The 19,355-nt window shown below is 47.5% G+C and overlaps 1 long non-coding RNA gene across 1 annotated transcript in view; it reads right to left on the bottom strand.

Annotated features, from left to right (window-relative positions):
* LOC119945219 overlaps positions 1 to 18,013 on the bottom strand; it is a 114,432-nt gene extending 96,419 nt beyond the window's left edge. Inside the window, exon 1 of the long non-coding RNA XR_005456155.1 lies at positions 17,975 to 18,013. This is a non-coding gene — a long non-coding RNA (uncharacterized LOC119945219). The remainder of the gene's footprint in view (positions 1 to 17,974) is intronic.
* Positions 18,014 to 19,355: the final 1,342 nt, after the last annotated feature.

The following is a 19,355-nucleotide window of genomic DNA, read 5'->3' as shown; positions in this document are numbered from 1 at the left end:
ACCAAGTGTGTTATACTGGATTCTCCCAAGCTCTGCACACAGTAAGCACTCAAATATGGTAGATTGATTGACTTCTATGGACCCACTACAATCACTACTGACACAGAAATTACACACCAGCACTGCACCGAGAACCACCAAGATGCAATGTGGATGAAATATCAGCTGAAACCATTTCCTAAGAATCAGCCCAAAGGTGGCATCCAATCAGTCAATGGTATTTACTGAGCGCTTCCTGGGTGCAGAGCACTGTACTAAGCACTTGTACTAAGACAGTCCCTGCCCACAATGAGCTCACAGCCTAGAGGGGTTCCCCCCGCCACTGCTCCTGTTTCAGGCCCCTACCTCAAGGCTCATTAGAGCCCATCAGGAGACTCCATTCTGCTACACCAAGATGGAAGGGAATAAAAAGAGAGGGGTGAAACTGAAGAATAACTGGAAGGTTTGCGATGACCTGGGGATTTTGAGAACCACCTCCTCCTATCTCACTGTCTCTCACTGAAGGGAGCTGGCAGTTCTGGAGAGCAACACCCGATGAACACCTGACCCCAACAAGGGGGTGATGAGATCCCCACCAGAATTCGCGGGGGGCCAGGGGAGAGGTGGTCCCCGGGGAACCTTCAGGCAACACCAACTACAATCAGTGTCAATTCAGATCCCAGGATGGGACAGCCTTGCCCTCTTCCCCATTAAACGCGCTCTGCAACATCTGAGTTAGGCACACTCTCAAGACCAATTCCTATCAATACTAAAAATAATGCTATTTATTAAGCGCATGCTACGTGTCAAGCATTGTTCTAAGCACTGGGGTAGATACAAGCTAATCAGGTTGGACACAGTCCCTGTCCCTCATGGGGCTCACAGTCTCAAACCCAATTTTACAGATGAGGTGACTGAGGTCCAGAGAAGTGAAGTGACTTGCCCAAGGTCACGCAGCAAAGTGGCGGAGCCAGGATTAGAACGCAGGACCTTCGGGGTCCCAGTCCTGGGCCCTATCCACCAGGCCATGCTGCTTCCCAACATATTAATATACATTTACCTTTGCCTGCCATCATTTAACTGTAACACAAGCCAAATTCGACTCACAACCCAAATGGCTATGGGAAACCGGGAGGTGAATGACCCAAGAATGCTAATAATTAGCTTACATGTTGCAACCATTACAAATGAATTTTTCCATCCTACCACCACCAATTAACCAAAGGAGACCAAACGATATCTTTACTTTTCGCTGGAAACTAAATTAGCGTTCTCCTTTCATTTTTTCCCCTTTTTCCCTCCTCTCAGAATTCTTCTGGGTTACCATTCAATACCATTAAATTTTCTGTAATTAGAAGATTGGGTTACCAGCCCATGGATACTTAAACCAGCCCCGGGGCAGAAACGGAACCATCCTGGGTTGGTTTTCATCGCAGCTGCGAGCCTGATGCTGAGCGATCCCAGCTGAATCCTGCCCGGGCACACACGGCTCCACTCCTCCTCAGCTCCTAAAAATTCTGCTCCGCTGGAAGCGGCGTGCTATGCGCCCAATGGGGATTCCTTGAGGCCTGTGGATAAATGAGACTCTGGTTCCCTTTGACGCACATAGAGGAAAGATCGCACTACAGGACCGTTCTTGCTTTCCGCTTAGAGTGGCCCTGATGGGCAACAAATGCTAATAAGAGCCACCGTCGGGGAGATCGGCAGGATACGGTTTGTGATCCTGGGTATCCTGCAACCACTGAAGAAAGGCCTGGCTACAGGTGGACGTGACATCAGCATCCCCTGAGCAATCTTGGTTCTCCTAGAAGACGTCCCTGGGAAATCCTGATGGCTTCTCTGGAACGAGGTTCTGAGGAGAGGCTGACGGTAGCCCTTGATTGCTAGCCACTTTGGCCATTTTCTCCTTTGTCACATTCACCTGCGTTCGTTCGTATTTATTGAGCAAGTACCGTGTGCAAAGTACTGTATTAAGCGCTTGGTCGACTACGGTATAACAATAAACAGACACATTCCCTGCCCACAGAGCGCTTACGGTCTAGAGCGGGAGACAGACCTTCATATAAATAAATTTCAGATATGTACACAAATGATGTGGGGCTGGGAGAGGGGCTGAATTAAGGGAGCAAGTCAAGGGCGATACAGAAAGGGAGTGGGAGAAGAGGAAAGGAGGGTCTCATTCTGCAGGTGAGAACTTTATTAACTTTGTTGCACTTCCCCGAGAAACTTAGTATGATTCTCTAGGCACCACGGATTTACGGTGTCAATTGGCAAAAGGAATTTCCTATATGTCGGCAAAACTGCATCTTACATCACCATTCAATCAATGATATTTAATGAGTGCTTACTATGTGCAGAGCACGGTACTAAGTGCTTGGGAGAGCACAACAGAATTATTCAATGGTATTTACTGAGCGCTTACTATGTGCAGAGCACTGTACTGAGCGCTTGGGAGAGTACAATATAACAATGAACGGACACATTCCCTTCCCACAAGGAGCTTACATCAAGCACTTAGTACAGTGCTTTGCACACAGTAAGCGCTCAAGACAATTGAATTGAATGAATGAGCTTACAGTCCAGAGGGGGAGACAGGCGTTAATGTGAATAAATGATATCCTAGGAGAAGCAGAAGTTCCATATTGGGCAGAAGAGATCTTTCCCTTCATGCTGCTTTACAGTTAAGATTTTCCCCAAATCCAACATTCCAGAATCCTTCGGGTGGTAACACATTTGCTAACGAGAAAGCGAGAAGACACATTACTTTCCACAGCCCGTGATTTTCACCAGGGTGATGGTGGCCTGCCATTTCCCAATCTGCTTAACTCGACAGACTTTGCTTTGCTTCCACAGAGCAAAATCTTAGGTCAGGGGTGGGGCGAGAGGAGGTCTGGGCCGAGCTGGTCTGGGAAAGTGGGACCCTTTGTACTTTTTCCCTCCCTTTCCACTCCCACCAATCCCATTCAGATCCAGGGGCAACCACTTGAACAACTTGGGCCTCCAGTTCACCACTGATTAATGGGGATCAATAACAGCGCTTCCTCGCACCCCCCTCATCCCTGCCTCCCCGCACGAGATGGAATGACCAGATGCCATATTCCAAAGCAGCTGATGCATCTTCAGAGAAGGGTGGATTTGCCTCAAATTGCCAAGATTAAATATTTTGCAGGCGGGAACCCAGAAAACAATTCCCCAACAGTGCAACCGAGAGAAGATGAAAGCGCCACGGGAGTCTTAATTTTGGGTCTCCCATGGAAAATCAAATACACCAACTGGATGAAATACTCTTAATCAGCTTGTCACATCAGCAGAGGAGACTGAAACCTGACAATTTGTTATAGCCCAGAGACAGAAGGGTGGGAAAATCAGGCCTGACACCTTAACCCAGAGGAACAAAGAAAATTTCAATGGATTCTCTTCCTTCCAGACCAGCTGAAGACTCAGGTGAAGATTAGCTCCCCTCCCTGTAAAACTTCTTTCCCCCGTATGAATTCAGGTTTGGTATGATCTTCCATTTCACTGATGTCGGAAGACGCTCAGTCCCACCATAAGGTGAGCTTTCATGATATGATTTGGCTGGAATGCTGTTAGGGAATTGGGGAACATTCACTCGATGGTGTCCATGGAGACGGGTTGTGCATATGCGCTTGGTCTCCGGAGGAGTGAGAACCGCAGCCCGAATTCTCGTTAATGGAGGGTTTTGCCAGAACTCGGCCCTTGCGAAACAGAAGAACGGGGTGTGATCCTGTTCTCATCCTCTCTCCTTTGTCTTTTCTTCATCAATTGAGTTTTAACCAGCTCCTGCCTCAACCAAGAGAGAGGAAAGAAGGGAACATCTTCGATGGATGGGGACACTGAAGTCCAAGACACAGGTCTGGAAAGGAGGCTGAAGAGAAGAGACCGATAAAATAGAAAGGGGGTGGAGAAGAGGAGACACCCCTCCATCACCAACACCACCCAAAATCACAATTTCCAGACTGGCGATCGGATGGCTTTGAGAAAAATGCTAAGCCCTTTCAGGAAGCAGGGGCCATCTCTCATAGGTTTGGTTTTGGAACATCAGAGCTGAAACAGAGTGACAACTGGAGAAAGAAGCAATTTTTGTGTTTTGTGTTACTCATTTGTTTCCTGCCTTAGGGCAAAATTATGGCTTTGACATCAGCCAGGTCCAGAGACATCCCAGAGGGAACTTATATTGTAGTACAGCTATTTACTGAGCGCCTCTGGGTAACATGCTCTGTACTAAGTCGTTGGGGAAGTACAACAGAAGCCTGCCCTCAAGGAGCTTCATTCCTCTCATCTGAGACCGGTCTCATCTGTGGTTCTGAAGAAGAGAATTCATGAATGGGCTCAGACAGATATCTGTGTGGCATCCTGGTAGAGCCCAGGGCTCACTCCAGATGATTTCTTCCATGGGTGAGAGTGAATATTTGACATTTGTTAAGTGCTTATGGTGTGTCAAGCACCATTCTAAACACTGGGATAGATACAAGTTAATCGGGTTAGACACCACTCCTGTCCCACTTGAAACTCGCGGTCTATGTATGGTGACCACTTTCACCTCCCCCTCCTCTTTCACCCCTGACTGCCGTTTCACTCCTTCGACATTTGGGTACTCCCCCCCCACCTTACCCCCTTAGCTTTAAAAATATATAGACTCTGATTCTTCCCTCGACCTATAAGTTGCTTTCGTGTCCGTCTCCCCAGCTCATCTGTATCCTCCTTGAGGGCAGGGATCACATGCACTAACTCATTCTGTACTCTCCCAAGCACTTGGTAAAGGACTTGGCATAGACTAAGCGCTCAATAAATTCTACCCATTGACTGATTCAAACCCCACACTGGGAGGATGGGCCTTAATGTCTCAGTCTGAGCAGGAGGGAAAATGGATATTTATACCCCATTTTGCTGAGAAGTAAACTGATAACCCCTAAAAGTGAAGCAAATTGCCCAAGTGCTGGGGAAGACAGTTCCCCGGCAGACGTCACATTTTGACCACCCCAAAAACCACCCCAACAATTTTAAATAATCTGTACACTAGAAGGCACGGGAGGGCCCTTGGTGGGAACCTCCAAAGGGTTTGGAAAGAGCCTGGCGGATACCAATCTTAATCTTAAATGTGGTATTTGTTAAGGGTTTACATTACTCCAAGCAGTGCACTCAGTGCTGGGGTAGAGATCACTATCATTTAGTTGGATCCACTGACTGCTCTACAAAGGGCACAGTCTAGAGGGGAGGAATAAGGATTAATCCCCATTTTACTGATGAGGACACTGAAGGAACAAAGACTTGAAGTAACTTTCTCAAGGTCACACAGCAAGCAAGTGATGGAGCCAAGATGAGAACCCAGATTGGATCCTTCTGGCCTCCCACCCACAGTTATTCATACCCACCCTCTGCCCTTCCCGTGAAAGCAGGCTGGGGCTTTCCCTCAATGCAACACCGGCCAGGAGGGGCACAGGGTCAAAACCACACACAGTCAGAACCACAGGATATCAGTTAGCCACCAAGAATCCTCCCTAGTTATAATAATAATAATAATGACATTTATTAAGTGCTTACTATGTGGAAAACACTGTTCTAAGTGCTGGGGAGGTTACAAGGTGATCAGGTTGTCCCACATGGGGCTCACAGTTTTAATCCCCATTTTACAGATGAGGTAACTGAGGAACAGAGAAGTTAAGTGGCGTGCCCAAAGTCGCACAGCTGACAAGTGGCGGAGCTGGGATTTGAACCCATGACCTCTGACTCCAAAGCCCGGGCTCTTTCCGCTGAGCCACGCTGCTTCTCTAAGACATCTCCTTGAGTGCAGCGATCATGCCTACCAACTCTACTATACTGTACACTCCCAAGCACTTACAATCATTCATTCATTCAATCGTATTTATTGAGCACTTACTGTGTGCAGAGCCCTGTACTAAGCGCTTGCACTGTAGCATTCAATAATTATGAGACCAACTGAGGAATGGCTGGGTGGATGGATGGTTTGAACATGACTGGCATCCCAGCCACCCAGCAAGGACTCGGGGTGGGTGGGAAAAAAACCATAATGGCACTTAAGTGCTTACTACATGCCAGGCACTGTACTAAGCATTGGGGTGGATACAAGCAAAATGAGTTGGATACGGTCCCTGTCCCTAGGGGCTCACAGTCTCAATCCCCATTTTACAGATGAGGTGACTGAGGCCCAGAAAAGTAAAGTAAGTTGCCCAAGGTCACACAGCAGACAGGTAGCGGAGCTGGGATTAGAACCCCTGAATCTCTGACTCCAGAGGTAGCCGATCGATACTCCGCTGCTCTCGATCTTTTTGGCTGGCCGGGAAATGGCAGGGCGAGCTGCCACTTTTAAGGGCCCCAGTCTCATTCAGCACCCCCCTTCCCCCTAAAACGAGTCAGTTTTTCCCTTTCACCCCTGCCAGTGGGGTACAAAAACTCACCGTGAGCACAATTTACTGCGGGCTGAATGCAAAGCACCGCGCTAGGTGATTGGAGAACTTTTCCAAGAAATATCAGATCTGTCCCCTGCCTTCCAGGAGCTCATAAGAACATCAGAATAATGTAAAATAATTATACATAATGTTTCATTCCATCAAAATAAATAAATAAGAAAAAAATAATTCTAATTACCGTTATAGCATTTATTAAGAGGTCAGACACAGTCCCTGTCCCACACGGGGGCTCACAATCTATTTTTCTCAATAGACTGTACTGTGTTCAACCTCATTTGTTTGTATCTACCCCAGCACTTAGTACAGTGCCTGGCACACGGTAAGCACTTTACAAATACCATCATTACTATCATTATCAAACCTCATGCAATGGATGAGGAAAAGAAGGTCCAGAGAGGTTAAGCAACTAGCCCAATGTCACACAGTAGGCCAGAGGTGGAGTCAGAACAAACGGCCGCCAGTTCCATCCACAGTAAAAATATAAGCGAGGCCACCTTGGGTCAGGCCGGAGACCGGTCCGATCCGATATCCGGTCTTGGGCCGAAGCACCACTGAGGAAAAAGTTGCCTTCGCTCAACTCTAGACTGGAAGCTTGTTGTGGGCAGGGAATGTGTCTGTTTCTTGTTGTGTTGTACTCTTGGAGGCACTTAATACAGTGCTCTGCATACAGTGGGCACTCGAATATGATGAGTGACTCCACCGTTATGATGGGGTTGGACCATCAGTGCACTCACTATCAATCTACTAAATCCGGAGCATTCTATCCACTCTTACGTTTCCTCCTTAATAATCCAGGCTGAATTTATCATCCATGAATCTTTCTAAACCCTTATGGGGCCCTGCAGCACCCTCAAACTTTCATGCCCAAAACTTACCACAAAACCAAATGAGAAGCAGTGTGACCTAGTAGAAAGAAGTCCTGGGAATCAGAAGACCTAGGTTCTAATCCCGGCACCACCATTGCCTCTTGTGTGGCCACAGGCAAGTCACTTAACCTCTGTGCCTCAGTTACCTCATCTGCAAAATGGAGATTAAATCCTTCTCCTTCCAACTGATTTTGTGAGCCCTGTGTGGGACAGAAATTGCATCTAACCTGATTATCTTGCATCAAGCCCGACACCCACAACAGTACTACACCAACTAAGTGCTTAAACATCATGAAAACAGCAACAAAAAACCCTCACTCGTAGATTAAGGGCAGCGAATGAGTTTCTGGGAAAGGATGAGAATGTTCAGTTGTGGTTCTTCATCTGCTTCTAATGGTTGTGCAGACAGGGCCCACTCACTATCACCATCAAAGGTACTTATTGAGCACTTACTGTGTGCAGAGCACTGCACTAAGCGCTTGGGAGAATACAACGGAGTCGGCAGACACATTCCCTCTCCATAACAAATTTACAGGCATCCCAAACTTGTCTAATTCCCATCTGTGAATTCTTTCCCAGTGAAGCGCAGTGCTCTGCACATTATAACTGTTTAACAAATACCATTACTACTGCTTGGGATATAAAGTTAGTTGCTTAGGGTCACAGACGCACACACAAATGCACTGAGATGTGGATCCTTGAGTTGTATGCTCATCATCATTAATGTCACTAAGCGTTTCCCGGGGAAAACTTTACAATACAAGCTCCAAGTTGGGTTACAAGCCCACTGTGATTCTGCTGACTGCAGAACCGGAACAAAGCAGCAACCTTCCTGGATATGGCTCCTGTTGAGGTCGGGAGGAAATTCGGGGACGTTCATTTTTGATCCCGACTTGGGGGTCTTCCCTGTGGCCAGGAGCAGAGCCTCCAGGGGGTCTTTGGCTTGTTCCAAGCTCATCCAAGGCCAAGGGAAGATCACAACGCTCAATAAATCAGCTCTCGCCCCCTCTACTCCCCACATCTTTCTGGAAACCACCCCATGAAATGGGCAGAGAGAAGATATCCCTTCCAGGGTTTGACGGGACAGCCGCCCTCCCTTCCCTGGGGCACAAGGAAGTGAGGAGGGACAACGAATGAAAGAAAGCCCAGACTCTATCAGGACTGAAACCTCATATGCTCCTCATTTGGTCTCATTAGCATCGAGGTCCTTCTAGGCAGGGACTCTGGATTCAGTTTTCTCGGATTGTGCTTCCCGTCTTGGGCACGCCGTAACTATGCGGTCCAAACCACTTATCCTCTCTCCACTCTTGGAGGCCCCAAAGAAATATGGACCAGTTGTTGTTTTTTCGGTGAGCCGAGCCAAACGAGGCTCTCCCCACTGCTAGTCCGAAAGGATTCTCGGTGCTCCCTTGAGTCTTCCGCCTGGCACACAGACAGACTGCTTCTTCACCGACCCAAGGAGGGCTAAGGGAGCCCCTCCGATCTTGGGTTATCTAAAACGCCTGTAGAATCATTGCCCAGAGGACTGAGGTTTTCCCTTGGCCCCCGTTACACTGACAAACGTGCTCTCGGAAAAAAAAGCCTTCCCAGATTCAACCCTAGAAACCTTGGCTGGTGTTTATCATCTGTTTTTTCCTTTTGCCTCCCTACCAATCAATTGTATTTATTGATCGGTTACTGTGTGCAGAGTACTGTACTAAGTGCTTGGGAGAGTACCATGCTACTTATTCTCTGCCCACAGTGAGCTCACAGTCTAGAGCGGGAGAGAGAGATATTAATATGAATAAATTACAGATGTGGACATTAAATGCTGTGGAGCTGAGGGAGGGGTGAATAAAGGGAGCCAACTGGGGTGACCAGAAGGGAGTGGGAGGAGAAGAAGAGATGAGGGTTTAATCAGGGAAGACCTCTTGGAGGAGATGTGCCTTCAATAAGGAGTTGAGGTGGGGAAAAACCTTTCCTATCATAAAGTCGCTGTGGTCCCTATATAATAATAATGATGATGGTATCTGTAAAGCACTTACTATGTGCAAAGCACTGTTCTATGCACTTGGGGGATATAAAGTAATCAGGTTGTCTACGTGGGGCTCAACAGTCTTAATCCCCATTTTACAGATGAGGGAACTGAGGCCCAGAGAAATTAAGTGGCTTGGCCAAGGTCACACAGCTGACAAGTGGCAGAGCCAGGATTCAAACCCATGACCTCTGACTCCCCAAGCCCGTGATCTTTCCACTGAGCCATGCCGCTTCTCTACATCCACTGCACTGAGTGGTTTTTAGGGGCGCTGAAGCTCAGCCTCCTGAGCGGATGCCCAAATCCATGGCATGGTTGCCCACATCCAAACTGGGCCCCAGTGGGCCAGTTTGGCAACTTTCGGCCTCCTCTTTGGAACTGCCACTGAGAGACCCCAAGTGATTCTGGAGATTGAGGAAGTCGAAAGGAGGTCAGGGCCTGGGTGCTCAGGGTCCCCAGTCAACTGGGGAACAGGACAGGAGGTTTCCCCTGAATTTCATTTCACCTGATTCTAATCAGGGTGCACTAGCCAGACTGACAGTATTAGCAGACCAATGTCATATCACTGTCATCAATAGCATACACAAGAGCCCACCGTTGGCATGCAGGACGTTGTGCTAAGCAGCTAGGGAGAGAATACAACAAACAAGACATGCTGTCCTTGCACCCTCCTTCTTTTTTCCCCTCTTCCTGACCTCCCCTTTGGAACATGACCCCAATCAGCCAATCAATGGTATTTATTAAGAGCTTACTCCTGTACAGAGCTCTGTACTAAGCGCTTGGGAATAGTGCAATGCAATAGAGTTGGTCCACAATAAACCTACCCACAGGAAGTTAGGAGTTTCCACAGTATAGAGGAGGATTTCCTATGTCCAAACAGGCGAGGCTAAAGGAAACAAAAATACTAGACTGTTGGCAAACTTGAGGGCAGGGAACGTGTCTTCCTAATGATGATGATGGCATTTGTTAAGCACTTACTATGTGCCAAGCACTGTTCTATAGCGCTGAATATCTACTTGGGGGCTCGTTAGTCAAATTGTATTTGTTGAGCACTTACTGTGGGCTGAGCACTGGGAGACTATAACAGACGTGGGTAACATAGTTGGTAGTTCAGCATAGAAGGGCTCTCTTATTGTGCATAGGATGCCATCTGTATTTGGGTAAAGGAGTAAACTTTAAAAATCTCCTCAAAAATCTCCAGTGGCTACCAATCCATCGATGAGAAGCAGCATGGCTCAGTGGAAAGAGCATGGGCTTTGGAGTCAGAGATCATGAGGTTCAAAATCCCAGCTCCATCAAGCTGTCAGCTGTGTGACTTTGGGCAAGTCACTTCACTTCTTATGGGCCTCAGTTCCCTCATCTGTAAAATGTGATGAAGACTGTGAGCCCCCCGTGGGACAACCTGATCACCGTGTATCCTCCCCAGCGCTTTAGAACAGTGCTTTGCACATAGTAAGCGCTTAATAAATGCCAATTATTATTATTATTAATATATTATTATTATTATTAATTATTACTTTAGTCTCTCCCACGGTCTTTGTTCTAGAGACTCCAGCCAGGGGAGCAGAAGCCGCCCACTGTCCAGATCTGAATCGATGCTTGGGAGGTTGCGTGGATTTGAAAACAAAGACCGTGCCTGGAGCTGGGTACTGGGGTAAACACCGATCCTCTCGATTCGATTACTGAGAACCCAGTTTTGTTTTACATCCGTATCTTGGATTGTTGACTTGGCAATTTACCTTTGCTTCATTTTCTGCGGTCATTGCTCTATCTCTCGGTCCACTCCCATTTAGACTAGGAGCCCCTTGGTCTGATTATTTTGGGAGAGGTAGAGTTGGCATCAGCGTAACAAGTTGGTAGTCATGTCCCTGCCCCTCAAGGAAGCTTACAGACTGGAGGACCTTACCATCCAAGGAAACACAGACACTAATTATTGGTAGATATGAGTAAGGTGGAAAAGGAGAGAGGCACATGAGAAGCAGTGATGTCTAGTGGAAAGAGCAAAGGCCTGAGAGTCAGAGGACCTTGGTTCTAATCCCGGTTATGCACACTTCTCTGCTGAGTGACCTTGGGTACGTATCACTTCACTTCTCTGGGCCATCAGTTACCCTCATCTGAAAAATGGGGATTAGGACTGTGGTCTCCATGTGGGACACAGACTGTGTCCATCCTGTTAGCTTTGTATCTACCTCAATGCTCAGAAACAGTGTCTGGCACATATAAGAGCATAAATTCCTTTAAAGAAATTAGTTTAGCACAGCTCTTTCCTGCACACCAGTAAGTGCTCAAACAGATACCACTGGCTGATGGAATTGCTTAAGTGATAGAGTATGAAAGACACAAACATAAAGCCACAAAATGCATCATGTGATGGCAGTTGGAAGGATAAAACCTGGGAGAGTCCAAATTCATTTGGCAATTCTGGCCTTCACATCTTTTTTTCCCCCCCAAATCATGTGTCCAGAAGCCCAGGACCCCAAGATATATTTTCGGCCCATCAATGTTTAATCAATCATGGAGAGGAAACAGTGAAAAAAACCCAACATTTCTGCCTAAACAGCATTGTTCAACAGAGTGAGAGCTCCTTCTTCCATTCTAAGTCCCTCGCCAGTTCCCCTTCTCTGCACTGCTTGATTTCCCAACACTGCCACTTGCCTGGGTGCTTGGCACATGGGTAAGCGCTTAATAAATGCCACAGCTATTAGTATTTCCAGCTTTTTATTACGACCTCTGGGGCTCCCCCCAGGATCTGGGTGTATGACGAACAAGCCTGAGTTTTGAACCCAACCCAAGAGTGAGCTTTCGCTGGGACAAACCGGCCGGCTGACAGCCTGTGTTCTATAGGCAATGGGATCGGCCTCCGAACAGCTGTCCAATCTGGTCAGCTCTGACCTTGGCTAAATTTGAACTTCGTGACCCAGAGATGAAAGGCACTGAATGGTGTGAACGATGGGAATTAGGTCAACTGAGCCTTACAACTCTGCCCCTCCAGAAAACCCCAAACGCAGGCTATTTACGAGTGCGTTCAAAACAGCCTGTGCCACGGGGTTATCGTTTTATCGACAGACTGCCGGCACACCTGTGGCATGCAAAGCCCCTAAGGAGAATTTCAATTCAGGACTGCATTTTTTTTAAAAATGACAGAACTGGCTGTGGTTGGAAACTTTCTCCTTCCAAGTACCCCTTGCCTATCCTCTACCCCTGGGGGGTGTTTACCAAGAACAGGGTTAGAGTGTCAAGTAAACACCACCCAGATAGAGAAGCAGCATGTTGTAGTGGATATAGCATTGTCCCGGGAGTCAGAAGGACCTGCGTTCTAATCCAGTCTCCTAGTGGGACCATGGGCAAGTCACTTCACTTCTCAGTGCTTCAGTTACCTCATCTGTAAAAAATGGGGATTAAGAATGTGAGCCCAATTTAGGACCGAGACTGTGTCCAACCTGGACTAACTTGTATCTACTCGCAGTGGTTAGAACAGTGCTTGGTACATAATAAGTGCTTCTATTTATTCTGACTGTTTTGACACCTCTCTACACGTTTGTTGTCTGTCCTCCCCCTTCTAGAGCTGTGAGCCATTGTTGGGTAGGGACCGTCTCTATATGGTGCCGACCTTGTACTTCCCAAGCCATTTAGTACAGTGCTCTGCACACAGTAAGCAACTCAATAAATACGACAATGAATGAATGAACAAGTACCATAATTATTACTATTATTATTTATTGTTATCATCTCAGTTCTCCCATATTGACATGTTCACATATCTATCTGAGAGGGGTGAGGGTAGAAGTGGCCCCGGGGGATGTCGGAGATTGGATATATTTATAAGACTCTCTTTTGGCACAGGGAAAAGAGATTCCCATAGGGAAGCAGTGTTGACTAGTGGAAAGAGGCTGGGGCCTGGGAATCACAGGACCTGGGTTCTAATTCTGGCTCCGCCATCTGTCAGCTGTGTGGCGCGCTAGGCCTCAATTCTCTCATCTTGCAAAATGGGGATTTGATACCCTGTTCTCCCCTCCCACTTGGACAGTGAGCCCCCATGTAGAATCTGATTATCTTGTATCTACACCAGGGCTTAGTACAGTGCTTGACACAGAGTAAGCACGTAATGAATACCACAGGTTATTAGAACCCAAACGCTTGGGAGACAACGGAGAAAAGCAAGACTCATATTACTACCCGGAAGGATCATCAGCTGGTCACAAGACCAGTGGAAGTGGCAACAGAATTTACTAAGCACTTCTGTAGCTGAGTACTGTATTAAGCTCCGGGAAAGAATACATGGGTGGGAATTAACACAGACCCAGTCCCTCAGGGGGCTCAAACTCTAGAAGGGGTTCACATCAAAGGAGCCTTTCCCCCGCAACTCTCGGAGATAACACCAAATCCGCTCAAGAAAACTGGCTGCAATGAAACCTCATGGAAGAATGTAATAGCCAAGGAGAAGAGCTGATTAAATTGGTCTTTTGGGTGAAGCCTGGGCTGTTGGGATAATTTGCCCGGCTGGGAATTGTTAACCTCTCGTTTCGAGTCCCTTACCGGTTGGCTTGAATATACTTCGGCTTTTCACACTGGTAGGCTCATTCGCCACAGTAAAAAAAAAAAAAATCGGGCACAATTAGTAAAGAAGTAGCATGGCCTATGGAAAGGGGCATGGGCCTAGGAATCAAAGGACCTGGGTTCTACTCCCTGGTTCCTGTCCCTCATCTGATGTGTGACCTTGGGCAACTCACTCTTCTCTGTGCCTCAGTTATTTCATCTGCAAAATGGGGATCCAGAATCTGGTCCCCCCTCCTACTTAGACTGCGAGTCCCCTGAGGGACAGGGACCGCAGCCAACTTGACTAAATGCTATAGAACAGTGCTAGACACAAAGTTAGAGCTTTTAAAGTGGACACTTTTTAGAGTGGACTATGAGCCCCAGCTGTTGGGGTAGGGACTGTTTCTATATGTTGCCCAACTTGTACTTCCCCAACGCGCTTAGTACAGTGCTCCTGCACACAGTAAGCGCTCATAAATACGAATGATTGATTGATTAAAAACCATTTTTTTTTTAAAAAAATGACTATTTGGCAGCTGAGTCAGGTCCTCTTTAGGTGTGTGAGGCGCATTTCTGGAGTTTCTTGAACAGCACGACACTCCCAGCGGAATTTGGAAACATCCAGCCGGGTCCCAGGGCTAAATCTCAAAGAGCAAAACCAATGAGATCTTAGAAGGGGACGGTCCCCTCTAAGGAATCAAAGTTTCCCCTTTAGGTATTTTCCCATTTAGAGAGTGGTCTCTTATTGAGCTTTTCACCATCGATGGCATTTACCAAGTGCTTACTGTGTGCAGAGCACTGTACTTAATGGTTGGGAGACTACGATGTAACAGATTTGGAAGACATAATATAGTTATGTACAGTGCTCTGCACACAGTAAGTGCTCAATAAATACGATTGATTGATTGATTAATATAGTGCAAAAGTGAATAGCGACGCCCCCTATAGCCCCCTAGTGGTCAGAAGGAGCTATTGTTCTTAAGTGGCCTTACTTCAAGGGAAAATAAGGAACAATAATAATAATAATAATAATAATAACAATAATGGTATTTATTAAGTGCTTACTATGTGCAAAGCACTGTTCTAAGAGCTGGAGGGATGCAAGGTGATCAGGTTGTCCCACGTGGGGCTCACAGTCTTAATCCCCATTTTACAGATGAGGGAAACTGAGGCCCATGAGAAGTGACTTGCCCAAAGTCACACAGCTGAAAATGAGTGGAGCTGGGATTTGAACCACCCTGACCTCTGACTCCAAAGCCCGGGCTCTTTCCACTGAGCCATGCTGCTTCCTCTTCTCAAGCCCACTGTTGGGTAGGGACCGTCTCTATATGTTGTCCAACTTGTACTTCCCAAGAGCTTAGTACAGTGCTCTGCACACAGTAAAGCACTCAATAAATACGACATAGAAGTGAAGTGAATTGGGTTCAACATAGCCTCACTGTTAGATTGATTTCTATCCTCTTGCTTGACCTCCTCCATGAATAATAGTCAAATACGTCATGCCCTTTGATCGTTGAGCTAACATTTTCAAGGTTGCCACTACTCTGGCCTTACTCCCGACCTTCCGGTTTTTGAAGATGTCTGACAGAGAAGCAGCGTGGTCAGTGGAAAGAGCATGGGGTTTGGGAGTCAGAGGTTCATGGGTTCTAATCTCTGCTCCGCACACTTACCAGCTGTGTGACTTTGGGCAAGTCCTTTCACTTTCTCTGTGCCTCAGTTACCCTCATCTGGAAAATGGGGGATTAAAGACTGTGAGCCCCCACGTGGAACAACCTGATTAGCTTGTATCTCCCCCAGTGCTTAGAACAGTGCTTGGCACATAGTAAGCGCTCAACAAACACCAAAATTATTATTATTATTAATGGGAGAAGACCCATGAGCTTGTAAGCCCTCTGAGAAGGGAAGGCGGGGTGGGATGCCGGTAACCCCATCCCCTCAGCCCACTCTGGTTCCGTCGCTGCCCTCTGAGGGGGTCGATGGGGAGGGTCTGGAGCAGGGGGAGCTCTCTGGTCTGAACTGCAAGCTCATTGTGGTGGGGAATGTGTCTGTTTATTGTTGTACTTGTGCTCTCCTAAGCATTTAGTACAGTGCTCTGCACACAGAGTAAGCGCCTCAACAAGTTACCACTCATGGTGATGGTTTTGGCTCGGATGAATCCATCAGCAGTTGGCAAGAACTTCCTGAGGTAGTGAGGACAAAGGGAAGGGTTCATATCCACCTGTTGAGAGGTGAGGCAAACAGAGGGGGTGGTCCTGGAGGGAGAATCGTGAGGTAACAGGAAACAGGGAGGCAGAGGAAGAAAGGAGGAAGTGGGGGCAGAGGCAGGACACAGGGAAGGAGGATCAGTTCCTGAAGAATGGGGATCTGACCCCGAGACACCACAGGCGCTCCACTGATACGCTGACTTCCAGAAACCTGGTCCTACTGGCACGTGGGAGTGACCTTCTTTCATTCATTCATTTGATTGTATTTATTCAGCACATACTGTAGCAAAGCACTGTAAATAATAATGATGGTATTTGTTAAGCGCTTACTATGTGCCAAGCACTGTTCTAAAGCACTGGGGAGGTTACAAGGTGATCAGGGTTGTCCCTCAGGGGGCTCACAGTTTTAATCTCCATGTTACAGATGAGGTAACAGACACAGAGAAGTTAAGTGACTTGCCCCAAAGTCACACAGCTGATGGTTGGCGGAGCCAGGATTTGAACACATGACCTCTGACTCCCAAGCCCGTGCTCTTTCCACTGAGCCATTGCTGTACTAAGCGCTTGGGAGAATACGATACCACAATAAACAGACACACTCCCACCCACAATGAGCACAGCCTCACTTTAGGGAAAAAACCCGTGTGGTGGGCACCACCTACCTCAATCAATCAATCAATCAATCGAATTTATTGAGCACTTACTGTGTGGCAGAGCACTGTACTAAGCGCTTGGGAAGTACAAGTTGGCAACATATAGAGACGGTCCCTAGCATAACAGTGGGCTCACAGTCTAGAAGGGGGAGACAGAGAACAAAACCAAACCATATTAAAACAAAATAAAATCAATAGAAATGGAGAAGAGAGAAACAGAGAGGGGGCAGAGAAACAGAGAGACAGAGAAGAGAGGAAGAAATAGAGAAATGGAGAGAGAGAGAGACAGAGACAGAGAGAGACAGAGAGAAACAGAGAGAGAGACAGAGAGAAACAGAGAGGGGGCAGAGAAACAGACAGAGACAGAGGAAAGAGAGGAAGAAATACAGAAATGGAGAGAGAGAGACTCGAGACTGTCAGAAGCCAGACCTGTGCCAAGCAACACCACGGGCCCCCAAAAGGCTCACGTTGTCAGACGGGCTTCCCCCAGGTTGATGCCTTGAGAGGTCCCCGGGCCAAAGCGCAGAGAGAATACCAGCATCATGGAAGAACTGGAGAGATTCAAAATGGTGGCAGTAAACTTCTGGTCACCATTATCAAGTCCAGCACCTCATCTATGCCCCACTCGACAATCTCATGTCCTTCTCAGCTCCTGGTGGTCCTAGTTGTCTCTCGTTCCACTGACGGGGAGAGGGAAGACGAAAGGAAGGCAGATGGGTGGACGGATGGTGGGGGTCGATAGCTCAACATGGCAGACCAAATCGCACACAATAAACCAGCTAGGCCATTTGACATTATATTTCACTTACCCTTTTTAAACACACACACCCCCGCACACATATGCAATCTCTGTCTCTCTCTCTCGCCCCCTCATAATCCTTAGGTCTTTACTCCCCCCTAAACCCCAATGCACTGTAAAGGTGCCAAACCCAACACAATTTATATTTCATTCCCTGCAAAAATCCATTCTGGAGGGAGCCAGAGTGAATCTGCACATCTGGAAATGGCATCTAATTTCATTTTCCTCATGAGTACTGGTAGTAGCCTATACCTGTGGGGAAACGTGCAGTTCTGACCACACGAATGCCAACTATCACCTGCGTTTTTACACCGATTCTCATTATAGAGCGTATCACCTTACCTTTCCATTGTTCAGAACTACAAAGGAAGCCATTGGTTGACTCAGCTCCAGCAAGTACGATCTTGAATGAGCCTTCGCTTAAGAAAACAAAAGTATATATGAAAGAAACTTAATCAGAGTCGGGTGACTTACCAGGGAGTAGATTGCATGTCAAGGCCAGGGGCTGGTCCTGAAATTAAGAAGAAAAAGGACATTTGCTATTTCCATCGAGATGTACCCCTTGGAGATCAGAAACAGAGACGCACATGGGTCTTCAGAAATGAGAGATTTCCACTCGTCCTCCCCCAACCCCCCACACACTTTCAAATAAAAACAATCCATTCTACACATCGGTCTTTTTGTCTAGCACCGCACACCGAGGCGCTTACCACTGAATTCCACAAAGCCAGCACTTCCCTCTGGGAACAAACATCAGTTACTAATTCCCAGTCTTTTGGCGCAAAAATGTGTTAGTGCAGGGAGACGGGGTTGTTAACCTGCAAAACCCCGGCGCTGATCATTACGCAGAGGTTTCTTTCAAAAAGTACAGGCCACCTCTGTTTCTGCCTCACCGTTAATTCACCTTGACAACGGGGGAAGGTTGAACCGGCTGAATAATAGGTTTCATGGGGAGGGAAGGGGGGTAGCTTTTCTGTTACCGCCCATCTTTCCTCACAGCCTGGCACCTGGATTAGCCTGGGGAACTGGAAAGGAGATGGCTTTCTGGGCCACCTGAAGGGAGCCAGTGGCCCATTCTAGTGCCTCGCTCTTGGCGGGGCCCTCATGGATACTGATCAACGAGCAAAACGAGCAAGTGAGCAGGAAAACAATTCCCGGAGCGGGCATCGCGAAAAGTAAACAAGATGGCCCCCCACAGAGTCCAACCATTTTAATGTCCTGAGGGCGGTAGGTAAGATTCCTCAGTGTGGTCTGGGGGAAAGTGGAGCGCAGGGAAACGCTTCCTACACAGGCAATCTGAAGGCCTCGGGGTCGTAAGCAGGGTGGGGGGAGGGAGGGTATTCCAGGGAACTATTTCCACACGGCTTGAGAAAAACATATTCATTCATCTCATTCAATCGTATTTATTGAGCGCTTACTGTGTGCAGAGCACTGTACTAAGCGCTTGGGAAGTACAAGTTGGCAACATATAGAGATGGTCCCTACCCAACATATCCACCTGTTTGGCATGAGCCGAAAACTCTCAAATTCGGCATCGGCTCTGAAACTGCAACTTCCATCCCGGATCGTGTAATTAGCGCTTTCGGTTCTTAGCATCATGGGAATGGGGATCTCGGCAGAGGGAGCATCGGCCCGAGAGAACCAGCTTGGAAGGAGCAAGATGCCAAAGGGGTGCCCACAGAGACTCTCCTGGGGCAGAGGGAGGATCTATCATTTCCTCATGAGAATCCCCCACATGACATCGTGTTTCATGCAGGCCTGTCAGCTCTTCTTGGGAGGGGTATGCCCTTCTTCAAACCCTGACTGTCTCTCCAAGGGAGCAGTGGGGTGAGCGAGGTAGGACAATACATCACCC

Source organism: Tachyglossus aculeatus, chromosome 24 (genome assembly GCF_015852505.1).
Source record: "Tachyglossus aculeatus isolate mTacAcu1 chromosome 24, mTacAcu1.pri, whole genome shotgun sequence".
Lineage (NCBI taxonomy): Eukaryota > Metazoa > Chordata > Mammalia > Monotremata > Tachyglossidae > Tachyglossus > Tachyglossus aculeatus.
The sequence above is the reverse complement of the archived record's forward strand: the minus strand, read 5'-3'. Positions and strand labels throughout refer to the sequence as shown.